We start from the raw sequence: 14,466 nt of genomic DNA on the forward strand, positions 1-14,466 counted from the left end.
TTTATTTATTTGACAGACAGAGATCTCAAGTAGGTGGAGAGGCAGGCAGAGAGAGAGAGAGAGGAGGAAGCAGGCTTCCCACTGAGCAGAGAGCCCGATGTGGGGCTCGATCCCAGGACCCTGAGATCATGACCTGAGCCGAAGGCAGAGGTTTAATCCATTGAGCCACCCAGGTGTCCCTTTATGCTCCTTTTTAATAAGATGCCATGAGCATAGCTCACTGCAAATACTCACACTCCCCCTCCCCCCCATTGAGACAACTTTAAGGAGACAGGGTTGGTCAGGATCTGTGGTTGCAAACAACAGAAACTATTCCTAGCTAGCTGAAGCAGAAAAGAAATTTTTTGGAAGGAGATTGGATAACTTGCAAAATCGATGAGTGGGGCCCATGTAGAACTAGTCTTAGATGTAGATGGTATACAGGTGCCAAGGGAAGCCAGGTTCTGGAAGCACAACCAAGGCCATTGCCAGAAGGGTCTGGATGTCACAGCAGCTCCCTAGGAGGTCTCCAGCACTTAGCAGCTCCTAACGTTGCTGGGACTTCCAGAACTCACCTGTAAGTACCCCCATATTTCTCTGTATCACTCACTAGAGATTCAAAAGCCAGAGCAGTTGCATCCAACCCCACATGCCAGGGGCTGAAAGAACGACTAACTGAAACACTTCTGGTCTGACATCAGTGGCAAGCCCTGCCTCCAACATAGCTAGGAGGATCCAGAGGCTAGGAAGAAAATTTCCAGATACTTACAACAGAGCTTTCTCTAAAATCGGGAATACCCTCATCCCAGAGACGGATCAAGAATGAGTCCCCAGTATCACAAGGGACACAAAGACTGGAAAAGGTGGTTCACGTTTTAACTTTCTAGGCAGTTTAGATTTCTCTGACCTTGGTTCAAAGAAGAATTGGTTTTGAGGCTGTATGTCCAGGAAAGTTAACATGAAGGTCTTTGGGAACCTAGAGGTATAGGCCCTGTTGCTATGACATCCTTTGAAGCAGAGAAAGGAGCAAGACCTAGAGAAGTTACCTGCCTATAAAACGATGGTCCCCTTTTTATAAGTTGCCTGAGTGATCTGATCCTCCAAAGAAAGTGTTCGTTTCTTTAAGCTCCTCACCAGACACAGCATGTGTTAGGCTGGAGATTTAAGGACTAAGCCCAGGGTGCAGGCTCTACTCAGCAACTATTTCTACTGAATCCACAGCAAACAAGACAGACCCCCTAACTACTGCTTCCACTACTTTGTCTAGGAGGTGGAGGGCATGGGGGATATTTCCCAGATGTTCATCTGCTTTGTCTGTTACCATCTTATGGGAAGCACTGAGGATAAGGGGGAAAACTGCTCTAGGAAAGGGAGATCCTGCCTCAAGTGAGCAGCGTGATCCCAGCACATCACCAGACCTTTTTGGACCTTGGTTAGAGAGCAAGGAGGAGAAATAATACTTCCAGTCTTAAAATTAATCAAAGGACTATGAATTTAAAATACCAAATAGGTTCTCAGTGACTGAAGAACTGGCAGCTCTAAAGGAATAAGGAAAAAATGTACTCTAAGAGCACTGCCCTTTTGAGCTCTGAAGTTTCCCGTCTCTAGGATAAACTTGAATCCGGTCTCCCTTGGGGAAGTTTGTCTGACATGGCAAGTGCCCCCAGTGACAATCAGCCGAGGTCGATGATGAATTCGGTGGAGGCACTTCTTCTCCTCCAGCTGCGGCTGCTCAATCATAAGCATGTTGAGCGTGGCCCGGATTGAATCACAAGGATGACAATGTGGGAAGGAAGAGGAAGAGTTCAGCGAGATAAGTGAGCTTCACTTATGACTGTGTGCAAGACAAAGTAAGCATAGCTCAGGTGTCAGCCAGAAGGGCAGCAAACAGTGAATAAGAACAGGCCTCCTTCCTAACTGTCCACTCCTCTACCGAAGTGCTACTGCCACTGCCACCAGTCCTCTCCAAGTCAGTCCATCTGCTTGTTCAGAAATGCACCTAGCACTGACCGATTGGAATGGATCAACCAAGAACACTCATGGCTTACCTTATGTTTAGCAATGTAACCAAATAAGCTGGATATTTGACTTAAGTGTTCAATTCTCATGTCCTGTGGCTAAGTCAACTTCAAGTTCTTTCCTGACCTGTTATAAGAAAAGAGAGAGGCAGAAAAACTTAGCATTTGAACATATAATGTGTTCTTTCAGAACCTGTCCTTGGAGGTACTCAAGGCCATGGCAGAGATCTTCTCCTGGATAAGAGGCTGGGATTCTTGTCTGGGCCTCCTCTACGCTCTGGGAAGATGGGATGACTGGGAGTAACTCGGGCAGGCTGTGGAAGCACTGGTGGATCATGCTCCAGCTGATCTCTAGAGACACGTTCTCCTCAGCCCTGAGTCAGGATGAGCCCTGCCGGCAGTGCTGCCTGTCTCACCACTGTTCTTGGACCTCTTGGACCAGTTCTGATTTTTCATGCTCTATTCCTTGAACTTTAAAGAAACTTATAATTACACATCCTGACTTCTGATTTAAGGAGTAGGGCCACTGATCCATTCAGGTGGCAGACTCTTTCTTCTTTTCCTCCTCTCCTGTTAGTTGTTAACCAGATATTACTTATGAAAAAATATTGGTGGGGTTCTCTTCCTGCCGGTGTAGCAGACTATATATTCTGAAAACCCCACCTACTGCCAAACACCTAGAAATGCTAGGAAATGATAACAAACAGGAAAGTATAGGAAACCCTGGGGGTGCCAAAAATGAAGGAGGGAGGCCACAATCCAGAGTGGAAAGTAAATGTTAAGGCAGGTGGTGATGAGGAGGTTGGACAAATTTGGTGCCCTTGGGTTTTAACAATGACAGAGGGGACCAGTTCTGTGCCAGATGGGGAGTTAGAACTAGACTCCTGTCAAAATCTGGGACTTGTAAAGTCAAAGTATAGATTAAGGGGGAGAAATGGTGTACCGGCAAAAGGAGATGACAAGGAAATATGCATGTCTTGATCTGGGTTCTGAGCTGTGAAAAAAAGATTTCCTAGAGAATTCGCAGCCTCATTCGTACTTGTCGTTCTGTGGGTGTGCGGTTTGAATTTACACCACCTGCATGGTTGAGAACACCCTAAGTAGAAAAGTTAGCTTAAAAGTTTTCCCAGTAAATTATCGGGGCCATCTGGTTGAAACCCATGCAAGTCCTCTTTGGAGAATGGAATCTCCTAGGTCTTAGAAGAGTCTCACAAAAATAAAAACTAGAATTAATGCTAATGAAAACAGGGGACACAGAGTATCATTTGGTCTGGCCTATGCAGCACCCCACCCTCCCATACACTACACATCTTCCCTGGGGGGGCCATTGATATTCAGGAAACAATCATTCCTTATAATTCTTTGAGAAAATCGACTACTGACATTTTACAGGTAGCAAGAGTCAGACAAGGACCCGTTGTCTTTAGTTAAGACTTCCTTTCTAAGGAAGTTCAAGTTAGTTCTAGTGGCTATTTAACATGTTTATAGTCCAGTTTAGAGCTGGGCTCCAAAGTCAGATAGATCTCACTTGACTTCAACTCACCATATGTCACACGACACTCTTAGCCTCAGAGAAGGAAGGGTCATAAAAATATCTACTTCATATGATTGCACAGAATTTTTTAAAAGGTAATGCATGCCAAGTGTTTAACATAATTTCCCGACACATAATAAATAGTCACAATGGGAAAGTCTTATTATTATTTCATAATTGTTTATTATTGTAATTTTATTCAATTTCATTCTGAGGCTACAGAGCTAGTTTTATGGAAGTCTACACCACAAATACAGCAATTGCTTTACACAGAATGGCCAGAATCTTACTTTTATTTGCTGAAGCTTCACCTGGATAATAATATTTTATATGTGACCAGCACTGTATAGTCTAGAAAACCATTTTGCATGCATTTTCTTATTTTTCCCCATTATTTCATTAGTAGAATGGGATAGATTGAATCCATTTTGTGATTAAAAACAAACAGGTTTAGAGAGACTGAGCACCCAGTCCTGTTAATTGCTAGAACAGAAGTTCCACATGTGTTTTAAGTCTTAGTCCAGTGACCTTTCCAATATGGCAAACCCCTTTGTTCCTAGACAAGCAACCTTAGATTTCTTTCTAGGAGGCAGGGCTATAGGCTGAGGATGCTGAGTTGCTCTGGATACAGTCAGCACCTACATGGGGGGAATACCTCACTCAGAAATGTGAAAATCCGAAAAGACTTCCCAAGACCCAGGGGTCTCACACTGACCTCCAGCGATGACAAGCCATGATAGCTCCTCCAGATCTCTCTCCCAAAGCACCACAGCCTAAAACTGACCCCTTCGCTTCCCCTACATGATGTCACCCCTACTGTTGTTAACTCAGGAACAGGAATTCTGGTGTTCTGATTTAAGTAAATCACAAAGGCCAGTAATTCCCCCATTATTGGGTGTTTGCCTGAGCAGGGATGAGTTGTTGCTTGAATTTCCAAAAGCTGAAATAAAGGATAGACCGGGGTGGGGGAGGAGAGAATATGGGCACAGCTACGCCCAACTCCTCCCTCTCTCGTGCCCATATTAGACTCTCCAGGTGACACAAGAAACTGTGGATACCATGTGATGTCATCTCCAATGGGAGAAGAAAATGTTGAAGATCTTTCTTTCTTTCTTTCTTTCTTTTTTAACAGAATTGTATTTGTTTATTTGACGTAGAAAGACACAGTGAGAGAGGGAGCACAAGCAGGGAGAGAGGGAGAGGGAGAAGCAGGCTTCCTGCTGAACAGGGAGCCCAATGTGGGACTCCCTCCCAGGACCCTGAGATCATGACCTGAGCCAAAGGCAGATGCTTAACGACTGAGCCACCCAGGCACCCTGAAGATCTTTCCAAAGAAATTAAGTTTGTGTTGAATGCCTTCTTTCTTCCTCTCTGAATCCTGTCTTATCTCCCAGCCTCCCACTCCACCCACCCAGTGGAGATATTTCATGGGCAAAGAGAAATAAATTAGGGCCAACGTGGAAAATAGGGAGGAGGGGATAGGGGTAGTTAAAAGAGGAAGAGGTGCCCATTCCTTTTCCTACCCCACCCATCCGGCCATCCCCAGCAAACCCCAGAACCATTCCAGCTTCTCCAGACCTTCAGTTCCTCCAAGAGCTTACTGCCAAGAGAACTAGGTAAGTATCCACAAATGTTAATGGTTTACTTTGCAATTTGGAGCTGTAAAATGACACATACTGCAGTTTCATTGAGGTGTAATTTTTGAGTAAATATTTTTAATAGAACTATTTAAATCTATTTCAGTGTTTGGGTTTAAATCATCTCTTAAAACTAAATATACATAATAAATTATAGTCACAATTCCCCCAATTTTCCATAAGCTTAATGTTTCTAGTTATAAGGTTTTAAGTTACGGGACATTTCAGCACTGCTTGAAGTTGGAATGCGATTTCATTTTACAGCTTGAGAAACATTTCATATAGTAAATACACTTCAAATAAATCTATGGAATGAATGGATATTGGAAAAGCAAGGAGAGTTTTAAAAAGCAGGTGCAGTGGGGCAGGAGAAGAGGGAGGTAAAGACTAAATGGGACGCAGACATTTCAGGGGACATGTGAAAACAAAACGAAACCTGGTGGGACAGACAGTCTTAGTCTATTTGGGCTACTATAACAGAACATCATAGACAGGGTGATTTCTACAACAGCTTCAGAGTCTGGGAAGTCCAAGATCAAGGTGGTGGCAGATTCTGTGTCTGGTGAGAGCCCTGCTTCTAGTTTGCAGGTGGCCAACTCTCCGTTGTATAATCACACAGCAAAGAGTAGAGATAGCGATCTTAAAAGGGCACTAATCCCATTCATGGGGGCTCTAATCTCATGAGCTAATCACCTCAAAAGGTCCCCACCTTCAATGATACCACACTGGGAATTAGGATTTCAACATATGAATTGAGGTACGGGAAGAAGATACACACATTCAGTCCACAGCACAGACCCTAGGAGGCTAAATTTCCTGAGAGAGAAGCTTTGAGGACAGAAGCCAGCTACAACCAGTGAGACCTAAAGGAAAGCCTCAACCATGCACAGTGAGACCGTCACCTATTTCTGCTCCTGGTGCAGCACTTTTGTACTCCATATGGGACTCAGTGGAGAGCAGCATGGGTAGGAAATAAGAGGAAACCTTCCTCTAAAACTCTGGAAAATATATAATAGGGAGGGGGGCAGTCCTGCTATGAGAATGCTCCAACTGAGTGTGATAGAGAATGGAAAGTAAGAGAAAACATGGCGTGCCACTGTTCTGTGTATGTGGTGCCCAGGGGAGAGGCCTGGTACAGGAAGAAGGTGGTACCCAGTGGAAAATGGCAGAGAAGTAGCTATACCTATTGACACAAATCAAAATATTGGAGGGGCATTCAATAGGAACTGGACCCCTCATGGACAAGTGCGATCAAGAGGTGGCAGGCCTGACGGCATTTTGTTAATCTGCCCTCAGGCTGGGGAGACTTGTGTTACACAGGTAACTGCTAACCGAAACTCCAAACCCCTGTGTCTAATGCTTACTCCCATTCTGCTTTAGCCCGTGTCCAACAGCTATCACTCAAATTGACTTTATTTACCAGAATCACACACAGACAAAGCTTATTAATATGCAGGTCATAAGTGTACTCAAACCAAGAGCTCTCTGAAGTTAAAGATTGTATATTAACAAAGCCCTGAAGAATGGGGACAGATCACCACAGCATAGAGCTTTGCAATAATTTTAAACACTCTGGGGCGCCTAGGTGGCTCAGTGGGTTAAGCCGCTGCCTTCAGCTCAGGTCATGATCTCAGGGTCCTGGGATCGAGTCCCGCATCGGGTTCTCTGCTCCGCGGGGAGCCTGCTTCCTCCTCTCTCTCTCTCTGCCTGCCTCTCTGCCTAGTTGTGATCTCTCTGTGTCAAATGAATAAATAAAATCTTTAAAAAAATAATAATAATAATTTTAAACACTCTGTTACACACATTTCATTTGGTCCACATGATTAGCCAGCAAGGGAACAACGTGCCAGAGAGCTTGATGCAAAACCAAATTGTACAGCTGTGTAGCTGAAACTCGGTGTACAGAGATCTCAGGCTCTCGCTATCTACCAACTACTTAGCAAAGCAAGGCCTCCATACTCCTGTGAGCCAGGCTGATGGGGTTGTTGAGATCTTACTAGTCCTGGAAGGGGAAGAAATGAAATTCACATGATCTTCTGGAAAAGATCAGGTACTTTGTCTTCTACTTGGGGATTTGATTCTTCTCGACAAGGGGATGGGCTTCATGAGCTAATGTAAGGAACTGGTTCTTAGAAACTTGGTTTGTTTTGAATTGTATTTGTGAGGTTTGTTTTAAGATGTGTCTACCTGTCACAGTGATATACACCAGTGTACATGTGCTGAAGCAGCTCTTTTAAGAACACTACACCACAAAAAGAGGCCTGAAAACTTTGTAGTTAATCTCTGCTCTTACAGATGAAGACCTTCTACTCTGTGTGCCTCTAGTCACACCACCAACTGTCATAGTCCTGACGTTTTAATAGGTATGGCAGAAGCTCCAAAGGACAGGATCCTTTAACCCTCAGAAGACTCTTGAAACCCATGGGCCTCAACCTTCCACTTCTGAAGCAAAAGGGAGTGAATTCCATGATTTCTAATGTCCCTTCCTCACATTAATTCTGTCATCCAATGGAGCTGGGTCTTTACCAGATATCTAAGGAAAAGTCCCTTTGGGCAAAGGAGATGCTGAAAATCTCGGGAAGCCCAGAGATTCATTCCTCTTTTTATTATAGCCACATTTAGTGAATGTCTTTGTGTGTCAATGGGCTATGACTATGGACCCATTTTGTGATTTGGGGGCTCTATTTGTGACTTCAGTTCACAGGTTTGGCTGCATCTCTTACTCATTCATTCACATACTCATGCATTCACTCAGTAAATATTTTTTCATGTAACTGTATTCCATGTACTAACTACTACTACCTGGATGCTAATATGTAAGATGTGTAGTTAAATGGCAGCTACAATGTTAAGCAACATGCACATTTCACCTCATACTCTTCCCAACAAGTCATAAGGCAGTTATTATTAATATCCCCTTTTTATAGTTGAGAAATGGAGGCTGAAGTTAAAAGACACACTAGAGCAGCTATCCCACATTAGACAGGCTGACTCCAAAGACCAAGATGTTTACCGTAGTAGCATGATACTGCCTCTGGAAAATTCAAAGGTGAGTCAGGCATGGCCCATACCTTCACAGTTCAGAAGAAGAGGCAGAACTGTAAAATAAGCACAGTGAAACTAAATGTTATAACTAAAGGAATGTGCTTTTTTAATAGCACGAGAGGAAGGAGCATCTTAGCCTCCCTGTTGGAGAGTATGGGAATCAGGGAGATCACCATTGTATCACAAGAAAATGAGCATTCAAGCTGGGATACAGATTTCAATTATTCAAACATTCTTTAATATAAAGATAATACATGGCTGAAATCATTGTCAACAGGCTTGTATCTCTTATGGAATAGGTCAGCCCTCATTGGCAAGAGAGATATGAGATGCTTCCTGATAAAGTATAAATGAGGGAAACTTAGCCCTCAGAGAGTTAAAGTATCAGCTATACAAATCTGAATAGTGTCTCACTCCGCTTGTACTTTTATGACAAAATGTTATGGAGTGACTTATAAACAATAAAAATTTGGTTCTAATCATTCTGGAGCCTGGGAAGTCAAGATCTAGTCACAGGCACATTGGGTATCTGGTGAAGGCCCACTTCCTGGTTCATAGATGGCCATCTTTTTGCTATAACTTGACATGTCAGAAGGAGTGACGGAGCTCTCCAGAGTCTCCTTTCTGAGGGCTCTAATCCCATTCATGACACCTCTACCCTCATGGCCTAATCAGTTGCCAAAGGCCCCACCTCCTAATACCATCACTTCAGGGGTAGGATATCAAAATGAATTTGGATGGAGCGCACAGATATTCAGTGTATAATAAATAAAAATATACAATGTCCATGAGGCTCTAGCTCCCTTGCAGAGTAAACCTATCTGAAAGTGTTAATATAGGTAAATAAAAAACACTCCTAGGGCACCTTGGTGGCTTAGTCAGTTAAGTGTCTGCCTTTGGCTCAGGTCATGATGATACTGGGATCAAGTCCCATGTCAGGCTCCCTGTCCAGAAGGGAGTCTGCTTCTCTCTCCCTGCCTGCCCCTCTACCTGGCTCATGCTCTCTGTCTCACTCACTCTCTTTTAAATAAATAAATAAATAAACAAACAAACAAATAAAAAAAAAAAAAGACACACTCCCATCAGAAAGAATGATCAGCCATGTTTGGTGGTCTTCAACAAAGACAGATTCAAAACTACGGACTTGTGCTGCCCCTCTTGGCACTGTTTAGGAGAGAGTATGCCCTTTTTAAAGATTTTTATTTATTTATTTATTTGACAGAGAGAGATTACAAGTAGACAGAGAGGCAGGCAGAGAGAGAGAGAGAGAGAGAGAGAAGCAGGCTGTCTGCCGAGCAGGAGCCCGATGCGGGACTCGATCCCAGGACCCTGAGATCATGACCTGAGCTGAAGGCAGCGGCTTAACCCACTGAGCCACCCAGGTGCCCCGAGAGTATGCCCTTTTAAGCCAAAGCTAGCAACCCAGTGAGTCCACCCACATCTGGATGTCAATTCCTGATGACCACACTAAACATCCCCATGGTAGAATAAACTCCCCTATTTCTGATCCTATAAATTTGCTTCCCCAGGATCTTGTCTATATAGAGAAAATACTTTGGTCATCCAATTTTTACATCTTCTTGGGCTTGATAATAACATTTCTCAATATAAAATAATAAATAAGCATCCTAGCTTTTGTATAAAATAATAAATTAGCCCCTCAGCTAGGTGAGAAAATTGAGACAGAGAGTTACCACAAATTCAAGAATTCTCTCTGTAACTCTTCTTAAATTATTATCATCAAAGTAAGACAACACCACAGGCAGGGTACTCACCAGACTGCATGAAGACCTTATCTACTAAACAATTTGATTAAAAAATAGATTACAATATTCATGGGCTCCTGTGAGGTACAGTGATTTAGCAATGGAGATTTGAAATAACAGGTAGAAGGGGCGCCTGGGTGGCTCAGTGGGTTAAAGCCTCTGCCTTTGGCTCAGGTCATGATCCCAGGGTCCTGGGATTGAGCCCCGCATCGGGCTCTCTGCTCAGCGGGGAGCCTGCTTCCTCCTCTCTCTCTCTGCCTGCCTCTCTGCCTACTTGTGATCCCTGTCTGTCAAATAAATAAATAAAATCTTTAAAAAAAATATGCATTTGTTTATTGTTCAGTCAGAGCATATGAAGATTCTTCCAAGTGTCTAAGCACCACGAAGAGCTAACATCTACTTTCTTTTTGTATTCTTTATTATCAAATGCACTGTTTCTGCCAAATTTCATATCTGTCACCACAAGAAAAATGTAGTTATGTCGGTATTACTGATGATGCCTTGACTCTTCAGAACCTGTTTCTACTGAAACAATTTAGATGTTTGCCTTTGCCATTCCTCATACTGCTAATTTAATGCTGGTGAAATCTTCATTCATGACCCTGCCTCATTTATCTATTTCTGAATATTGCCTTCCAATGACACTCTCAAATAGTTATTGGGGTTCACTGATGATGACCACAAATGCAAGTCTTACTAAAAGTATGTAGGAATGTATCAGCAATAATTCATTTTCTGGTTGTGGTGAATTTATCATTGGAAATTTTACAGCATCAACATAAAAGAGCATATCTTCCAAGTATGTCTTCTTTTGACCTCCTTAGGCTACAACAGTGTCTTTATAGATTGTGATCTCTTTCCATATTGACTGTACTCCTGCCTTCTACACACCTCCATTAACAGGGGATGTGGTTGAGGGGCCTGGGCAGCTAGAATATTGGTCTCATTCACACATAGAATGTTCACTATTTATCTCACAGGTATTCAGACCCACCCAGGATAGCATGAGGTCATTAACTGAAAAAGTCTGTTAGCATTGGGGTATCTGGGTGGCTCAGTGGGTTAAGCCTCTGCCTTCAGCTCAGGTCATGATCCCAGGGTCCTGGGATCGAGCCCCGCATTGGGCTCTCTGTTTGGAGAGAAGCCTGCTTTCCCCTCTCTCTCTGCCTGCCTCTCTGCCTACTTGTGATCTCTCTCTCTCTGTCAAATACATAAATAAAATCTTAAAAAAAAAAAGAAAAAAAGTCTGTTAGCATCATGGAACCAAAGCTTTAAAAGCCCTATAGACACAGGTGTGGCCATTGTGGAGAACTACCTGACATGTGGCATGGAGGCTTTGGAGTGTTGGGGTGACTGTCCAGTGTACCAGTAGGAAGCCAGATTGCACCCTTTGGATGTTGCAGCCCAGAGGCAGCCTCATGATCAGAACACAGATGGGTCAGAGCAGAAGCATGAGCCCACCATGCAGCTAGAGGCCAAGAGTTGATGGTGGAGCTCTGTCAGTCCAGAGCCCTGAATTCAATCTGTGTCAAACATGAATAAGCACCACCCAAATTCAGTATGTCAGCCCCATCCTAGAGGCTCAGTGCCAAGAAAGGAATCACATGCTGGCCAAAGGGAATACTCCACATACTGGGGCACCTTGGTAGGCATTAGTATTAGGGACAAACTATGAATTTGTGTCTCCAAATTCACAAGTTGAAATCCTAACTCTCAATGCGGTGGTATTGGGAATTGGGCCTTTGAGAGGTGATTAGGTCATGAGGATACAGCCCTCACAACTGGAATTAGTGCCCTTGTAAGAAGAAACACCGGTGTTTATTCTCAGTCTCTGTCCTCCACCATGTGAGGAAACAAGAAGATGGTCATCTATGAAACAGGAAGTGTGGTCAAACTGGGCATTAGATCTGCTGATGCGTTGGTCCTGGAACTTCTAGCTTCCAGAACTCTGAGATATAATTTCTAACATTTAAACCACCCTGTCTATGGTAGTTTGTTATAGCAATCTGGGTGACTAAGCCAGGTATGTTATATAAATACAAACCTTGAAGATCTTAAAATTTCATTCTTAAATCAACTGCCTCTGGTCTAAGAGTTAGGAGGCCTGATTTTTTTCTTTAAAGATTTTATTGATTTATTTTTCAGAGAGAGAGAGAGAGTACATGCACGTGCATGAGTGGGGTGAGGGACAGAGGAAGAAGCAGGCTCCGTGCTGAGTAAAAAGCCCAATGTAGGACTTGATCCCAGGATCCTGGGATCATAACATGAGCTGAAGGCAGATGCTTAGCCTACTGAATTACCCAGGCATTCCTGATTTTTTCTCATGTTACTCTTTCTTTTGATACCATTTTAAATTTATAGAGAAGTTACAAAACTAGTACATAGAACACTATAAATCCTTTATATAGATTTTGCTAGAAGTTTGCATTTTGTGTCATTAGCTTTATCATTTCATCTATAAAATATAATATATACATGTATGTATATGTAGATAAATATTCATAAATACATTCATTTTTATATATACACTCTATTTTTCCCTTAAACCATTTGAGAATGATAGAGACTCTAAATGTTTGCCCCTAAATATATTACAGTGTATTTTTTCCTAAAAAAAAAAAGACATTTTCTTACACACAGTATAATTACCAAATTTTTAAAAATTAATATTGAAAGAATATAATTATCTAAGACACAGTCTATTTAAAGTTTTGTCAATTATCTCAACAACTGATGAAATCCTTAGACTCTATAGCTTGTTTCTCATCAAGACTTCTCACTAACTTCAGCATCTATTTGCAATTTTTTAGATCAATCAGTTCTTCTGTATTTATTATCATTCTAGTTAAAAAAGAACTTTCCTTTCTTCCCCAGTTTATTTATTTACATCAGTATAGAATTAGAATTTTTATTCCTCTCGATGGATTATAATGTTCTACACTTATCTTAATGTTCAAATTGTCCCAGGTTTAAGAGCATGGGTTTTAATTCCTCTTTTGACCCTAAGAAGCTAAGAAGCTATGTGAACTGGGGCAAGTCACTTTGCCTTTTGAGTTCCAGTTTCCATTTGGCATGACAAGGGAGCCACGCTAGAAAATCACTACCTTTTCTTTAAAAGGTAATAATACCTCAACCAAGATACCTCATTTTCCTTCTCTTCCTTTCCAGAGGCTTTTTATTGTTGTTGTTTCTGTTTTGAGAGTATTTTTTAGTCCACTTACATTTTAAAAATCATCTAAATAACCATAATAGTAGATCATCAGCCGAAAGCAACACATTAGCTAGTTCATTTATTTCTTAGCATGAGGGGAAGGAGGAGTAGAGTATGGCCTTTTGTATCAAAAGGATGGAATAAATTGAAGACCTCTGACCCTCAGCAGGAAATATTTGCAGCTTCCTCTGACAATGGCAGCTCTTCTCAGATGCGGCATTGTTATTGGAACTAATGGCCAGAGAAGAAGCAATTCTCACCCACCTCTTCATCTTCCCTCACTTCCCCACCATTTCCCCACCTGCTGAGATGCTGAACACCCTAAGCTCTACGGTTCTATCTTTCCCTTACATGCTTTATGACCAGGGTGGGTTTGGCTTTTTGGCTTTATTAATGAGAACTGGCAGGGTAATTTGGAGAGGAAGTGACCTGTGAGGTCCCTTTTGTGCTCTCCAATGACTCTATTACAGGCAAACAGGAGTAAGGTTTCTGTTCACAACTGCATGTTTAGGCCGTCATGTATGTTTTGTGTGTGTGTGTGCACATGCACATGCATGTGCATGTAAAAATGTCCATACACATATTCTGCAAGAAACACCAATTAATACCTAATTTTTCATTTCTGCTTTAAAAAAAAAAAAACAGATATTGTGAGATGTACATGGTTATTTAACTGAGTTATAATTTTATTCTTTATTAAAATGCTGATGAAACTAATTAGGACCATTTTTCATTAAAATGAAGGCCAAAGATATTTGAGAGGCAACGTGGAGGGTTTGGAGGGTAAGGAAGAAAAAAATGAAATAAGGTGGGATCAGCAGGGAGAAAAACCATAAGAGACTTAATCTCACAAAACAAACTGAGGGTTGCTGGGGGAAGGGGATAGGGAGAGGGTGGTGGGATTATGGACATTGGGGATGGTATGTGCTATGATGAGTGCTGTGAAGTGTGTAAACCTAGCGATTCACAGACCTGTACCCCTGGGGCTAATAATACATTATATGTTAATAAAAAATTAAAAATTAAAAAGAAAAGAATTAAGGCCAAAGGAAAAAAGTTTAACCAAAAAAAAAAAAAGAATGAGGAGCATATATATGATAAAATATTTCCTTTGGTCATTAACTACCTGGGGTTTCTGGCAGTTTTGCTTTCTCATTCTTCTAGCTTACATCCAGGTCAATAATGGAGCAGACTAAAGAGAAAGAGTTTGCTCTTTGCTTCTTTGTTTTAAATATTCCTATCAGCTTCCTAGTGTACTGTTGATCTCACTATGAAA

General features: G+C 42.0%; 1 long non-coding RNA gene across 4 annotated transcripts in view; it reads right to left on the reverse strand.

Annotated features, from left to right (window-relative positions):
* LOC116586249 overlaps positions 1-14,466 on the reverse strand; it is a 365,761-nt gene that overhangs the window by 338,087 nt on the left and 13,208 nt on the right. Inside the window, exons 2-3 of one of the 4 annotated variants that reach the window (XR_004283949.1) lie at positions 8,182-8,266; positions 2,028-2,124 (exon numbers count right to left, since the gene is read on the reverse strand). The exons of 1 other annotated variant lie outside the window; for it this stretch is intronic. This is a non-coding gene — a long non-coding RNA (uncharacterized LOC116586249). The remainder of the gene's footprint in view (positions 1-2,027; positions 2,125-8,181; positions 8,267-14,466) is intronic. 2 more of the 4 variants (XR_004283952.1, XR_004283951.1) reach the window with 2 other exon arrangements.

Source organism: Mustela erminea, chromosome 3 (genome assembly GCF_009829155.1).
Source record: "Mustela erminea isolate mMusErm1 chromosome 3, mMusErm1.Pri, whole genome shotgun sequence".
NCBI lineage: Eukaryota > Metazoa > Chordata > Mammalia > Carnivora > Mustelidae > Mustela > Mustela erminea.